Raw genomic sequence first — 16498 nt, forward strand, 5'->3', positions numbered from 1 at the left:
TCAGCTTTAGGTCACAAACTAATAGACAGATATCCTCCTTCACAAACTAGAGAGGAACATTTTACTGCTCAAAGCTCTTCTATAGCTCATGAGACATATTTGAATTTCTCATCTCAGCCTCATTTTATTTTCTATTTTGTCTTAAATGTTTCTTGTGTGTTTCTTCTAAAATTCACCAGGAGAGATAAGGTGAGACGTAAGCATTATAGTACAAGAGTCATAGTTGATATACAAAGGAAATATCTTGCAAAACTTGAAATTTTAGTATTCATATCCTCTATAATAGTAAATGGTCTGTAGTTATATGACTTGTGCTTTACACTACATTCCCCCATTCACACACACACTTTACTTTCTTCCACTTTCTTTGTTTGGGTTTTTTTGCTCTTGGTATCATGACTCAGAACAGAGGATCCAGCAGTGGGACTCGAATTCAGGACCTCTAAATTCCAAGCACAGTGCCCTAACCACTAGGCTGACACTCCCCAAACTCTGGTTTAACAGTTCAACCCGTGTCCTGACAACGAGGTACTGTAGCATCCAGCCAGTGGGCTGTCAACAAGAAACGGTGGGTGCCACCCATAGTGTCCATGACGCTGTAGCCCAAGAGAACGGAAAACCAACAAGTTCCGCCAGGTCAGGAAAAAAGATCAGAACAGGAACAGACCGGTTCAGAGATCCAGGAATCCAAAGACAGTTCAGGCAAAACGTTCAGACGGGAACAGGCAGCCTTAATGGTTGAGAGGCAGAACAGATGAGGATTAGGAAATCAGAAACACTAAGGAACTCTAAAAACCGTCGTACCACTGGCTATAGAAAACAAGAATAATCTTGCCCTGATGACTGGATGCAAGCACCTTAAATAGAGCCAAGAGCAGATGGATCAGATGAGCAGTGATGAGAAACCAGGCAGAGTTAGACAGATTAATTAGTTAGAAAATAAGCCAGACATCAGTGCCAAAATCCTGAATACCTTTACACCCAGGACTCTTTTTTGTAAAGAATTATTAACAATTAAAATCTACAGTGCTTTATTTACTTTTCTATGATACTGTCAATAAGTTGTTGATGTACTCTTGACATAAACTTGATAGGCCAGCCAATCCTGGGAAGGTTTGCATTAATAATTTTTTCTACTTATGTTATCAAGCAGGTTCTATTGTCTGATCCAATTGGGTTTAGGCAACTAGTAGTTTTGCCTGAAAGGGGATTCTGTTACTTCAAACTTATCACCCCTGATTTATGACTTAACAAGAGGGGTAATCAACTTTAATTATAGAGCCAATTTAATTTGGAATTATATAAAGACAACATTTAGAATCTACTCATGCTTTTAATTTGTTTAATGTTTTAAGCATACATGTGTAATAAAGACTGAAAAGAAGAAATATTCTAATAGAAGAAAATTGTTTTCCATGGATTTATAAATACATCACCCAATTAATGTTTCCTCTAAAACAGATGTTTTGTTTTAAATGATAAATAACTTAATTTTCACTAGCTGTTTGGAACCATTAATGAGGCAGTAAGTGCTGTAAAAAGCCTACAAGGCATGGTCTTGCACTCCTCTTTGTTTTAGCAAGATTTATATCTGTGAAATAACCATTTTATTGATGCTCTTTAATATCTCCTGCTCCTGAAGATAACAGATCCAACAGGAAGCTGCTGGAAAGAGAGCAGAGATTAAATCTCAGATGGCATCCGCTGTGCAACTTTAACACACAATCGGCTGACTGGCACACCGCCAGAGTGTTGCAAGGAACTGAGCAGAAATGGAAGTGTGGTGAAACATTTGGTGGTGGGGGGTGTTGTCTGGGATTGTGTGTGACAAAAAAATGAGTTCCTCACATTCCTGGAGGAGATTTTTTTGTTTGTGACTCCCTGTTTCCCTGGCCATCTGCTGGTCTACTCTCCCTCTCATCTATATGGATAACAAGGCGTGCGTAAGAATAGATAATATAATAGGGCTCATATGGTGCTTGCGGGCTAACAAGGTGGGGCAGATTGCAGGAGAATCTCAGGGACCAGTGCTCTGCTGAGGGTAAAGGCCATGATAAAGGGAGATGATCTGCAGCAGCATCATTATATGATTTTATGACAATTTTTGTGAAAGATACGAAGAGCCACCAATCTTAAAACTCTAATTATGTCTATAACAAATTTCTGACATGTTTTGTTACTTAGAAAAGGTATTGTGATTAACTGTAAAATGGAAGGTTGGTGCTTTTTTTTTTCATGAATAAAATTCTGAAAATTAAAATGTGCATTTATTTCAAATTATCTGGGATCAATTATTACAGATTTGAACTGTTTGGTTTTTTTTCCCATTCAAGCTTTGCATAAAATCTTTAGAAACTAAACTTTCACAGACTCTTCTTTATTAAGTACCTCAAGCTATTTCAAATTGCAAATCAACATCTCTGTAGTTGTTGTCGTAGTTTTGCAGTGCAGGACAATAAACTTGAAACATTATAAAAAGTAATTTACTGTCTCAAACATATTTTTCCAGTTTCTGATTGTATCATTATTGGATTTAAGTCTTACCCACTTGCTTGTCCCTGCTGAAGAGCAGTGTTCACACAGAATGATGCTGCCAACACCATGTCTTACAGTGGTGTCCTAATGGTGATGCACAGCATTAGTTTTAGTGCACAGCATAGGCAAAAAAGACCTTTTTGTCTTATCTGGTCAGAGCCTATTATCTTTGCAGTCTCCACCCACATGGCTATTGGCAAATTCTAAAATGACTTCTAAAGGTTTTCTTCTATGCCTTTCATCTTGAGCTTGTTCTTGCCAGAGGCAGTTCTTGTAAGAATTGTATCTTGAGCGAATCCCTCCCTCTGCTTCTCCACCCACAGCCACCATTATTTTACAATGGGCCTTTCTGATAAGACTCATTGTGAAATAAAATCTATATTATTTAACTTACAACAAAACCGGTTTGTAACTACTGTTTGTTGAGTATTGCTTTAACAAACTTCATTTTTAAATGTGTTATATCACCATAGAATATCATAGAATGTCTTAGATTTCACCAGTCTTTTCTATATTGTTCTTTTTACACATATAAGCAAAACTAGTCTAAATATCTACAATATACAAAATGTAGAGTAGATCAAATGATCGTTTTGGAGCTGTTGATTAGATACAAAATCTAATTAATAAAAAAAAAAATTGCCTGCATTTGTTGCACCATAATTTTCAACAAACATAAGAAGTATTTCTAATTTTATTTCACCTACTGGTTTTGGCTTAGGCAGAGAGTTTGTAGATAATTACTCCGCAGTGCATTTTTCTTCTCATACACTTAATATCTAGGATAAAGAAGCACATTTTTACCTGCAAATAGATCATGTTTGACCTGTTTTTGAGACTCTAATAAACAGTTAAACCTGAAGTTCACAATCTTCATGCTGCTTTTAGCAAACTATGATGAGGCAGGGTAACGCAGTGTAAGAACGCTACGATTGCTGTGCTCCAGCAGGGGGTCAGACAGATGGAAAAACAAAGATATAAAGGGATGATGCTGTTGACGGAGATTCCTCTGTGGTCTGACCGACAACAAAACAGAACGAGCGGCCAGTGGAGGGCTGGGAGAAGCCGTCCCCTGAGGAGGAGTTTGGCGTTAAAATGGAGACATGTTTGTGTCCTGTGGGAGAAACTGTCCACATCCAGATGTTGGGAGCACAGTTGATGGCTGACGCCTACAGGGAGTGTAGCTACTGTAAAACCTTAAAATGTGTATATGTTGGTCATGTATTGTACTAAAAATTTCAAAGGACTGAGAAAGCAAAGAAAGGGAAAATGGATATCAGAATCTGGAGCAGCAGTCCCTGAAGACACGTACAAGGAGCCCCATCCTCCCATTACAACAGAAATAAAACTGTTTGATCTCTGGCGCTCATGCTTCTATTGTTATTTGCTGTATAGCTCTACCTGATATATTCACTGTAACCACAGCGATACTGCTGAGGCTAATAAACATGAGCTGATAAATAGGCAGAATAAAAACGTTTACCTGCAACACACTTAGTTCCACGAGGGAATTATGGCTAATTTGTACCATTTTCACACACCTTCCCATTGTTAATGAGCACTTTCGGTGAATAGTTTTCCTTCATCTCATCCTCCTCCTCTCATCCTCCTCCGCCTAGCTGCACACCTAAATGTTTTTTGTAATTATCAACAGCAGCGTCTTCCTTCTTAAATTTTGTTCTGACAAATTGATCTGTTGAGTCAGTGGTTCTCAAACTTTTAATAGCAAGTACAACCTCTGCATACCTAATATCTTAATTTATTTCTGCTGTATGTGATTAGTTTTTTTTACTGCCAAGCAGTTTGCATATGTCTGGCAATCCCTCCTTCCACACATATACATCGACACACACAGGAACTGAACTTATCTGAGATTTGGTCGGGCGGGTGAGTCCATTGGGGAAACCCAGGCAACCTTTTCCCCAGCAACATCCTCCAGATAACTTATGGATGCCAAGGCAGTGCCAGGCCAGACAGAATATATAGTCTCCCCATCAAGATCTGAGGACCTGGATCTTTCCTGGGCTCTTTTCCCAGCATGTGCCAAAAGCTCCCTCTGAATAAATAGAGCTCCTGACCCTATTTCTAAGGCCACTTCAGCCATCCTTTTTTCGACTCCTTTTTTTTTTTTTTTTACAGATCATGTTTTTCTGTTTGTTTGTTTGTTTTTCTTTTTTTTATGATAATTGATCTCATGGCCACAGGTCAGGGCTGGACCCCAAACAAACTGGTCAATCAAAAGCTTTGTTTTTTGTCTCAGTTCTCACCTGCATATGAAGTCCTAATTGGTTCGGCTATCTAACCATCATTTGCAAACAAGACACCAAGAAATAGAAACTAATCCCCAGGCTAGAGGAAGCAGTTCAAAATTCCAGTGGAAAACTACTGTATGGCCTTAGACTTAAGGAGGGTTTGCATGACATTATGATTATATCCTTCTAAGAGGCCCCCAATATCCAACACATTTTCACTCCCAACTCATCAGATGCTCCTGCTTGGTCAAGGCCTAAGTGCTTTAGATACAAACTAGATGGGGGTACCCCTCTCATCATATGTTGATACACAGGGTGATGATATTGTGTCACATGACACGAACATGACCTGTTTATTTAGTGTAGGATGGCTTGTTGCATGCCTAAAACTTAGCTATCATACTTTGAATTGTTTTGCTCATTAGGATGTAGAGATAAGAAGCAATAATATATAGATAATAATTTTATATGTGTCTTGACTCTTTTTGTGTTACAGAGTTCCCGCAAGCGTATTTCAGTGTAACGGCCCATTGCACTCAAAAAATGTACTGTTACCCTGAAGATCAGGCAGATACTCTAATTTGTTTATGAGCTATTGGACCTTTGTGACTGACATCTGGGCTTCCTTCTCAGTACGTTTCAACACAGCCGCTGTTTAAGCTAAAACTTTTAGAATTACTGTAGAATATTGCCCAATCTATGACTTGTAATGTTTTTGCACGCATTGAGGAAAGCGCTGTGAAAAAATGAACCCTGCACCATTCAGACAGCCATCAGCTCACCAAGGTAGGAGAACACATTTTTACCAACTCAGGAACTTTGTCACTATAATTTTTAGCGACTTTTCAGAACCCTTTAGCAACTTTTTTTTTCAAAAAAGCAACTAGACACAAATCTAGGGACCATTTCCTGTCTTGCTGGAGACTTTGATGACAACACATGTACCGAGGGCTCCGAGTTTTGTGTCTTCAACAAGAAGTAAATGAGCTGCATCATAACACTGAGTCAGATGCAGCAGCTGCAGCTTGCTTCTGCAGCATGAGAGAGAAGAGTGACTCTCCTCTTTTTTTTTATCTTTAAACCTGTTGCACTAAAATAGCTCCTTGCTACAATAAAATTCATGCACAACCTCATCCACTGTGTGCCAGTGTTAACTGTCTTTAAGTTGAATTTAATGATAGTTTTATTTCTTATCTCTTCTGGTTAAAATAAGCTTCTTGAACACTATAAAATGCTTTATAAACTTTATCTTGAGTTGTATATGTATTTGCAGCATTTCACTTTCTTATGGCTAATTTGTACCATTTTCATATCCATCCATCCATCATCTGACACGCTTGTCCCAATTGGGGTCGCAAGGGGTGCTGGTGCCTATCTCCAGCTGTCAATGGACGAGAGGCAGGGTACACCCTGGACAGGTCGCCAGTCCATCGCAGGGCAAATCAGAGACAAACAGGACATACATCCATTCACGCACACACTCAAACCTAAGGTGAATTTGGAGAAGCCAATTAACCTAACAACTATTTTCATAATTTTACCCTAATTATATAATTATAATAAAAGAAAATAATTAAACTTTATTGATATCACATTGGAGAAATTTACCTCTGCATTGATCTCCTTGGGGAGCAGTGGGCTGCCATTGTGCGGCGTCCTGGGAACAGTGTGGGGTTAAGGGTCTTGCTCAGGAACCCAGAACGGAGGCTGTGGGGATCTAACCGGTTGCAACGTTCTCAGAGCACGAGCGCACTGCTCAAACCCACTAGGCCAACACTCCCCCCCTAATTACTATCGGTGTTTCCGCTGATACGGAAGAAATAACGACATAAGCTGTTAGTAAGCCCACTGCGTTTGCTGTGTACATTAAAGGGATTTTCTATTCTATCCCTATTCAGTATTCTGTTTTATTCCATATATGTATTGTTTTCTACTAACCCTCTGGTTCCTAGACAATGAACAGTCCCACAAATTGCTCACAGCAATTAGAAGTTATAAGTTTAGTGACAGTCTGACTAATAAACCGAGTTGAAGAGAGAATGCTGCAGTAAAAACTCAGTAAACACGGCAATAAACCCACTGCTTTCAAACCACAGAGGTTGAGGAGGATGGAAAAGAAATTAAATGAGGCATTTGCAGGTTTAGGGGTGACTCAGATATAGGATGAATGGGAGCAGAGGCAGTTGGCTGCTTGTCTGGGCTCTACATAAGAAAATTGCCCTCAGCATGCTTATAGCTGCCCTTTTTGATGGTGTTTTTTCATTTCTATATGGCTTCTTTTAGAATATATTCACACATACTCTGACAAACATACACACACCTACACATTCTAAGGAGGATCTGTGAGGGTCTTTAATTTATTTATTTTCACTGTGCTTTTATCTTTCAATGACCTTGCATTTGAACAACTTTCTTCAGCTTTTTTCTTTCTATTGCAAAAATAGAAATTCTTCATATGAACATATTTTTCAACAGTATGTCCTTAAATTGTATGTCTGGCCATGAACTCTCTTGGACTGTTCTTTTCTAATCATTTGAATTGACCAGACAGCTGTTCACGTGTGTTCAGGTTCTGTTCTTTGCATGAAATGAAAATCTATCTGTCACTTACATTTATGTTTTCATTTTATAGATATAAAATCTTTTTGCATTTTCAGAGGAAACAAACTCTATCTTTTTTCTTTAAATCTAACCTCCTATTCAGACATGCACACACAGCTTCCATTAAGTCTGCACTGTTCGCCCTCCACGTTATTGCCTCCAGGCACTCTAACTTGGAGTCTGGACTTATTATGCCTCTCCCTCTCTGAATTTTGGTGCAGTCAGCTTGTGAATTGAGAGGGAATGAGCTCATTCTACCTGTGTCAGCACAAGGAATGGTTATGCTGCAGACGCCTTGGTGGGGAAAGTGTAATGAGGAAGCACCGGAGGTGGACCCTGCACTAAGGATAGGTTTCTCCCTCTCAGCCAATCAAGGCTGAGATGATTTTAGACTCACACTGCTGCAGGTGAATACATTTATGGAAATGTTTAAACTCCTTTCCTAAAAAAGCGCTCAAGGCTCTTTGTCGTCTCACAAACCTAATCAAAATCCTCAGCTTCTCTCTTTTTATCTCATCCCATATATTCCTCATGCACAGTAGAAATAGATAGATTATTTTTGCTGCATTATAGCAATAAATTTAAATCTATGTTATTAGAATGTTTTTCATAGACAAATAAAGACTGGAGCAAAAGTAGAAAGTGAAAGATGTGAAAATTTTTTAAAAAGTTGGTGGGGTGTTTAAATCTACTCCACTTTGAGTCAATACTCTGTTTTGTGAGAGATTCTTTGCCCTAGCTTTGCACATGAGAGATTTTAATTTAATATATTTTCTCCCTGCTATTGCAAAATAGCTCCAGCCCAATCTGCCTGTATAGTGTATGAGACTCACACCATACAGTCTCATTGTATGGTTTGTGTTCTCATTAGATTTATGCCTGGACTTTGACAGGGCAATTATATAAATAGTGTTTTTGTTAGGAGTTTGTGTGGGTTGTGCTTTTGTGTCTTTCTCTCCATCCACCACCAGGTGGTGCCATGTCCTCGTTGGTCCTCTCACACACCTGCGGCTGGTTGACTCATCACTGAGGACTATTTGAGCCATGAACTGTCACTACCTCGGCGACAGAGTGTTTGCCAGTTTTGGGTACTCTAGCCAAGCTGAATTTTGCTAAGTCTAACTTAGTCTTTGTTTTTCGCTGAGCCTAACCTTGTTTTTGTCTTTGCCTTTTCGGCAGGAAGCCTTTCTGCAAGCTGGATGTTTGGCCTTCTCCCCCTGGAAGGACAGTTTGAATCTCACACTGAGCAGGGGATTAACCTCCACAAGTTCAGTTCAAGTTCTCCTGGATTCCCAAGTGACAGTCTGCTCAATAGCTCCTCAGGGTCAACCAAGTCTATACCTGTTCACCCTCCAACGAGTCTCAACCTCTGGAAAAATCCACACTGACTGGATTTTGGAAAGAAAGTTTTCTCCACTAACGTGAGTCTCTGTCTCTCCAAGTCATCGTTCTAAGTTCCCACGGATCCTAAACTAACCACTGAAACTTCCCTTCCCTCTTCCAGTTCCGGTTCACCAGCACACTGAGTTTCCTGAATCCAACCCCGCTGATCTTTTCAATAAACCTGTTAAAACTTTACCCTGGTTCTCTGAGTGGTTTACTGCATGTAGGTCAGATCCCTAAGAAAATCATGACAGTTTGATCCTTTGAATTCTACAATATTATACCTGGCTGTACATTCAGAGTTATACCCAGGCTGGAAGTTGAACATCTGCTCCAGCCTCAAATATGTTGTCACTAGTGTTTTCAAAAGTACACACATTTGTTACTTAAGTAGAAGAATAGATGCTGCAGTATAAAAACACTCTAGTAGAAGTTGAAGTATAAACTTGACCTCTTTACTCAAGTAAAAGGGAAAAAGTATGTGCTCCAAAAACTACTTAAAGTATAAAATTCTAAAGTAACCTTTAAAAACGCCATTATATGAATTGAAAGCTACATTGTTTGACTGTTTTGAAAAATTCTTTGAGATAGGGCCAAGGATGAGGGAGGTCTTGTTGGTCTCCGTCTCCACCTCCCGATACGCTCTCGCCTTTGTTCGTCATTTCGACATCTTTCTCTGAATCCAACATTGTAGCATGGCATAGACAATTCATGTTTGCAGTTTGAAAAAAACCTGCTTGCTTCTGAAGATTTTCTTTAGCTGACCAATGAGTGTTTGCTTTATATGACACATCCAATTACACTAGTTTTCACTAGATGTAGATGGCGCCAATGATCTGCATTGGATGGCACACATGACGTGAAATAAATATTTATAAACATTAAGCCGAAGCCAAGAGTAACGAGTAATGTTTGTTTTTAAAATGTAAGAAATAGAAAGTACAAATATTTGTGTGAAAATGTAATGAGAAGAAGTCAGAAGTAGGAAGAAAAATAAGTAATGGAATAAAGTATAGATACCTAAAAAGTGAACTTAAGTACAATATGCTGATGAAGGTTCTCAGTCATCCAGGTCATAGTCATTCCGTAAAAATTCAAAAACCAAGTCCAGTGGACATTTTTTTTGAATTTTTACGGAACTTAAGTACAGTAACAAAGTATTTGTACTTTGTTATTTCACACCTCTGGTTGTCACCTTTAAGTCGTTTACTTCCAGGACCTCCATTTATCGATCTTAACATAATCTCTAACCAAGAATTCCAACTCACCTGAGCTCAACTCAAAACAAATACTAAAACATGTTAAAAATGAAGTAATGTCCCAAATAAATGACAGAATAAATAAAAAAACAACAACAAATGAATAAGAAATAGAATAAAAATTTGATGGGTACTATACAAACATAGTCACAGCAACTGATCTTTTCCCATGTTTCCATTTTTGGAGGGTACATTATGCGTTATTAAGCCCTTGTTACATGATTTTTGCTCAGAATTTGAATGTACATAATGTTGATCTGACTTTTATCCTTGCATGAGCCTATAGACATTAAATGCAGTTGTTATTTTAAAAAATTGATTATTTGGAGAATAAACCCTCCTCTTTTTAACAGCAGTTAGTGTTAGAGGAATAAATATGTTCCCAATGCAACTCTAACTACAAAAATTGGCCTTGTGTTACATTTTAGCCATTTTTACAAGTCTTCAAAGAGTCAGCAATAATTAGTCCTTGATTTTTATAAGGCGCTATACGTATGCTTGTAAAATACATGGAGCTTTCAGGCTCCACATAGCCGTCTTTTCTGTATAATGAGTGCTATTTGTGCTTTGATACATTTTACAAAAGTATTGCATTAACCAGCTAAAACAATAGAACAGGCCCTAAACACTTTTTCTTCTTTTCAGTTCTTTTTTATTATTTTTATTTGTAAGCGTTTTGAAAACCAGTATAATTTTCTGTCAACTTTTGTTAGACACAAATCAGTTTTGTTTTGTTGGTCTGTGACATAAAACCAAAAGAAATTGCATTGAAAATATTAAAAAATTAAAGGAGCAAAGGAGCATTATCATGTCGGCTTGACTCTGTGATGTCCATTTTTTTTTTTATTGGCACTAAGGGGCTATGTGATCCATGGGTTGGGATCAAACCCAGGACAGCTGCATCAAAGACTGAGGCTTCCATACATGGTTTGCAATCAGTTACGTCCTTATTCAGTTGCCATACTGGATCTTGCACTCACGGCTTCAACAAAACAAACCATCTGTTCCTGTAATCATCTGAAGAGGAAATAATTGAAAAAATCTGAGAGTTTGGTTTCTAAATGAAAAGCTTTGCAGAGCAGCTTTGCAGAAAAAGCAAAAAAAAAAACACAACTATGACAAAAAAAGAAAAAAAAGGAGGATGACAGTACAGTGTCCAATCACTCCTAAAAAGGTGGGGAGTTTTTTTTTGTGTGTTTTTTTTACTTGAGGAAATTTGGACAAAGATATCTCACTGGTGGTCTTTTGTTTTTTATTTCCCAGCTGCCTGTCAGAGTTGTGGTCTTGCTACATACACTTTGGTGTTTTTAGCCACTCTGGGATCTCAGGGGTGGCTCACAGCAGAAGCTCGACAGCCAAAGGAATCGGCCATGACAGATGGTTGTGTCTGTCCAAGAGGATGGAAGGGTCACAGAGGGTCTCAGCAGTGATGTAGACACTTCCCTCCTCGGCCTCCTTGACGTTTTTAATTAACCTCTTTGGGAGGATCCGTCTTGGTAATCACAGCCTTGAAAGTCCCAGTATAAGGAATTGTATGCCCTTTTCTTGTGTCCGGTTTATTTCTTTACCTTTCTCTACCTTGCCTTTAACGACAATGCCACAGAGTGAGTAAGACAACAGAAAGTAACCTTTATGAACTCCCATTTTCTTTCTTCTTTTTTTTTTTTTTTTTACAGATTTGCTCACCTCTCTGAAGGTTTTGCCTAGCCCTCTCTATTCATCTAAATCTCCCCTGGGAATTTGTTTTACTTCACGGAAAAACAAGTTCATTGATCCCGCCAAGAGGCGATCCCAGTTTAATGACAATTAGACAAGGTAAAACTTATGAGATCCTCTGTGCCTCGTCTTCGTTCTCATTTTCTTCTCCTGCGCTAATAGACCTTGTGGCCTCATTATAAACAAACTGACAAGAAGCACAGACATAAATAAAAATAATCGTATTTTTCACTTTAGACTTCTGAGGGACAAACAGGCCTCAGTACTCCTCAGGGGGAGCTAACTCCTCAGTGTGATGTCCCAGAACAAGCAGATCAAACGCCTCCTTCTCGGCTTTCTTCCTATCACTCTATTTTGGCTGTCTTCTTTCATGTTGGGAAGCAGTGGCTTAAGTGGCTCTTTTTTTGGAGTTCACTGATGGGCTCTCAAATGAAGCCTGTGAGAGTTGGAAAATAAATTGATTCATTCTCAGACTGGGATTTTTGTGGCGCCCCCTACTGTTCATTGACCTAGGGTGTGGAGCAGTTACATCATGTCAATTTATAGCAGTTTTACAAATGTTAAATGAGCACTTGGTCAATTGAAGAGATGGGGTTTTGAAAAGTGATCAACAAGACCACAACTCCCCCATGTGGCTCATCTCTGTACAGCAACTTTTTGAGAAGCAGATCTGGAGCCACCCTCCAACACTATCTGCTTTTTCATGTTGTAGAAAAACAGGTCAGCATTCAAAATAATAAAATACATGTTGCTCCTATACAGATCCCCTTAGACTTTTCTGGTCCAGTATTTGAGTGCACTTGAATCATTTAACATTTTTAGGAATCTTTAAGCACAAACTTCAATGCATTTAGGAGATTTTTTGTGACACACCAACATAAACTGGTAGATAATTGTTAAGTAATCAGAAAAAGATTGTACAGCACAAATGCAAACCAACAGAAAACATAGATAAGGAGAGTATTTATCAGAGGCAATGGGCTCAAGGTACCTGGGAGAGATGCAATAAACCCCACAGCATCAGTGCAACAATCTGGGGACAAAATGACTATGTCTCATGCTCAACATAAATACAACCTTTATGGAAGAGTGGAAAGATGATAGCTTTACGAATAAGATTTTCCATTTTTCCACAATACATGTCGAGCACACAGCAAACATGTGGAGGAAGGTGATTTGGTTTTATGAAACTAAGGTAGAAGTTTTTAGCCAGCATGCAAAGTGTAATTTGTTACGCCTTGACATCCCATCGTACCTGATGTCATCGTAGCATATTGCTGTGGGTGTGTTTATCTTCAATATGAACAGGGAAGTCAATCAAAGTAGATCTGAAGATTATGAACTAAGTACAATACAATACATATCTTGGATGAAACTGTGCTGCCTTAATCGAACATGTTTAAAAGTCTGTCTATATTCACACCTTGAGCAATGGCTACCAAATTTGGATCTTGTCCCAAAGAATGAGATGCTGGATATGAGCATCTGAAGAAGGCATCCATAGGATAAACATGTACTTATTTGGTTCTGAGCTGAAAATGAAGAGTAGATTTACATGCAGCGGACTTTAGGGCAATATTGGATCGTAATCATGAAACAGGAATGTTTAGTTTTCCTCTTGGACCTGATGATCCTGTGACCTGATCTCTGATAGATGAAAAAGAATGAATAGAGGGAGTGATTAATGATTGCCACTTCCAGAGGACAGGGCATTACTGTAACATAAGCCCCATAGCAACTAATAGCGCTTTGAATGGCCATCTATAGCTGTCTTCCACAGCCTCATGGGGTTTTAAGGGTTCTTCTCAGTGTTGTGATGATTTTGCGTGCTGAGCACTGCTAACTTGTAATAACATAATTATGTGTCTAGATGCATTTTAAATGTGCACAGGTTAATTTATCTGTAAGCTCTGTTAAAGAGCCTTGTAGCTGTTAGGCCCCCAGGATACCCGACAGAAGCTTTTACATCATGAATATATAGTTAATTGCTTTGCAGTTGGATGTAAGTTTGCCTTTCTTTGGATCCTTCATGATCAGGGCTCACTGGTCTTGGGTCAATAAGTGTAGAACCATCCCACCTATTAGGAACGAGGCAATTTGTGCCCCTAGACATTAATTGAGAGCAGGCAGCGTTTTTAGCTCCACAGCAGAGCTTGATACAGATACTCTATCTTGGATGTCTGCCACTGCGATATTTACCGGTTCTTGTTCTGGGAAATTGTTTGTGCTTCTCCTGTATACCTCATCAGGCAGGTAACCAGAGCGGTGAGTCATTGTCTGGCTGTGTCTAGACTCTAAGATACGGACAGGTTCATTCAACATCGTAGCTTTATTTTGGTCGAACAGTTGGTTAATGATACCTCTGGGGTACCTTGACCAACTAATGCTGCACTGTAAAATAAAAGCAGAATTATTGAAAGGATGTGTTAATAAAATTCCTGACCATGTTATCCATCTTACAGTACAGTTTGAGGTTCATGAAATGCTACAGTAAATTTTTAATCTTGCACTTAAATTTAGCATTCTTATATATATAATGATCTATCTATCTATCTATCTATCTATCTATCTATCTATCTATCTATCTATCTATCTATCTATCTATCTATCTATCTATCTATCTATCTATCTATTTACAATACAATAAACATACAACTATATTCTATAAAGAACTCTTTCTTTTCAGTCATCAAAACATTGTTCCTAAAAGAGAGCCCGCCTTCTTTATCACCTTGTTGAGCTTTTTTAAGTTAATTGCTGTGATACTGTTACCCCAGCAGATAATGAGAGAAGAGATTACACTCTCCACAAAAGATTGTTAAAGATGAGCTCTGTGTATGCACCTTGATGCTCTGTCTCTCCAGTTGTTTTCCCTGAAAAGAGATCACTTGGGACAAACTCTTTAAATAACACTTCATAACTTATATGTATATAATATATAATATAATAATAATAATAATAATAATTATTATTATTATATTTGTAGTGAGTATTTGTAGAAAACTAAAATTCAAAAAACTTAAGATGCGATCAAAGCAAAAGCTTAATTCAGGACCAATAGAACCTGATGAACCATGGATTCTGGCTTACGCAGTCCAAAAAGATAAAAAAAGGTAAAAATCCAGTTCTTTGCTTGCTTTATTCTCCGTACAGACAAACAGGTTACAGGCTTTACATGATTCTGCTACTACTATCCCTCTAATTCCTGCACCTGTTCTTTAATTGAATGACTGATTGAGACTGTGACTGAAAACTCAGAACTGGTAAAAAAATAAATAAAAAAACATATGACCAACCATGTGCATAATGAGTAGGGCTGGGTATTTTTGCCAAAGTCCTGAATCGATTCGATTTTGATTAGTCCAGTTCTAAATAGATTAATTTCGACTCGATCTCTTTTTACAGTAATGAAAGTGGTTCAACTGTGTTTCAAAATACTCAAGTATTTTAGTTTTTTTCCTGTCACATTAAAAGCAAAGTGCAAACTTGTAAATCAGACAATTTAAACTTGAGATGTGAACAAAACTGTCTCAAAAGTGCAAACTTGTTTGTGAAAAGTGAAAAACTGAAGCCTCACATGAGCAAGCAGATGTGACACGGCGGGGACACAGCAGACATTCATGAGCTGCATTATCTTCAATGCACAAACCATATTTGCAATGTTGTCTGTAACAACTACAGGGTTTTTGCTAATATCTTCAGTCAACCTATTGGCTATATTTGCAGCTGTCTGGCTTGAAGTAACCTTGTGTGCATCTTTCCTGCTAATCTAAATGGGAAGGTCACTCCCGTAACTATAAAACTAATCAATCTCATTCCCTAGACATCGATTTTGCAAAAATGTAAAGGAATCGATTCAAAATCTATTTTTTTATCCAGCTCTAATGATGAGCTACCTAAGATCTCCCTATTTATACTGTGAAACACCCACATCCCAAGCTAAAATTAATTAACTAATTAACTGAATCACTAAACAGATCTTATTCTAAATAACAAATCAAACTAGATAATCCAGATTCTAAAATTCAACTAAAAATTGAGAAATAGCTCCTACAATAATAATATTAATGATAATAATAATCATCATCATAATAACAAGCGGCGGTTCTAGACCAAATGTACCAGGGGGCAGCTAGTTTTCATGGGGGCACAGAAAAGCATGAAATAAAAAAATAGGGCAAGGGATTCAAATATATTATCATAAGATAGCTGCATGAAGTAAAATTTCTATTCAATTAGGTTTAATTAAAATTCTATTTCTTATGAGGTCATTATACATTCATAATTTAGGAATTTTACATATTTTTCACCTAATTTAAGTTAAAATAACATTTTCTATAAAATCTGAATTAGTACTCAAGAGAAACAGATAAATTCAGCTGTAAAAATTAGAGTAATTTTTTTTTGTTTGTTTAAAAAAACATTTAGCAGATGAAAACTGGGATCCTATCTCAATACCACTGAAGCTTTCATCTTATTTTTTTTAAATAATTAGTAACCATATCTGTTCCAGTGCAGATCATAATTAAAATTCATTTTAATTTTAAGTATTATTTCTTCAGTACAGGGGTCATAACATGATCTACAGGGGCAATGGCCCCCGTTGGCCCCTGTCTAGAACCGCCCATGATAATAATGCTGCAGCGCTGCCATTATAATATGGATGTTATCTGATTTAGTTTCCCTTGACACTGTCAGTTTGTAGCCACCAAAAAGAACCCTGCGGGCAGGGAAGTATTTATCATAAACACC

Source organism: Cyprinodon variegatus, unplaced genomic scaffold (genome assembly GCF_000732505.1).
Source record: "Cyprinodon variegatus isolate N-32 unplaced genomic scaffold, C_variegatus-1.0 Scaffold315, whole genome shotgun sequence".
Taxonomy (NCBI): domain Eukaryota; kingdom Metazoa; phylum Chordata; class Actinopteri; order Cyprinodontiformes; family Cyprinodontidae; genus Cyprinodon; species Cyprinodon variegatus.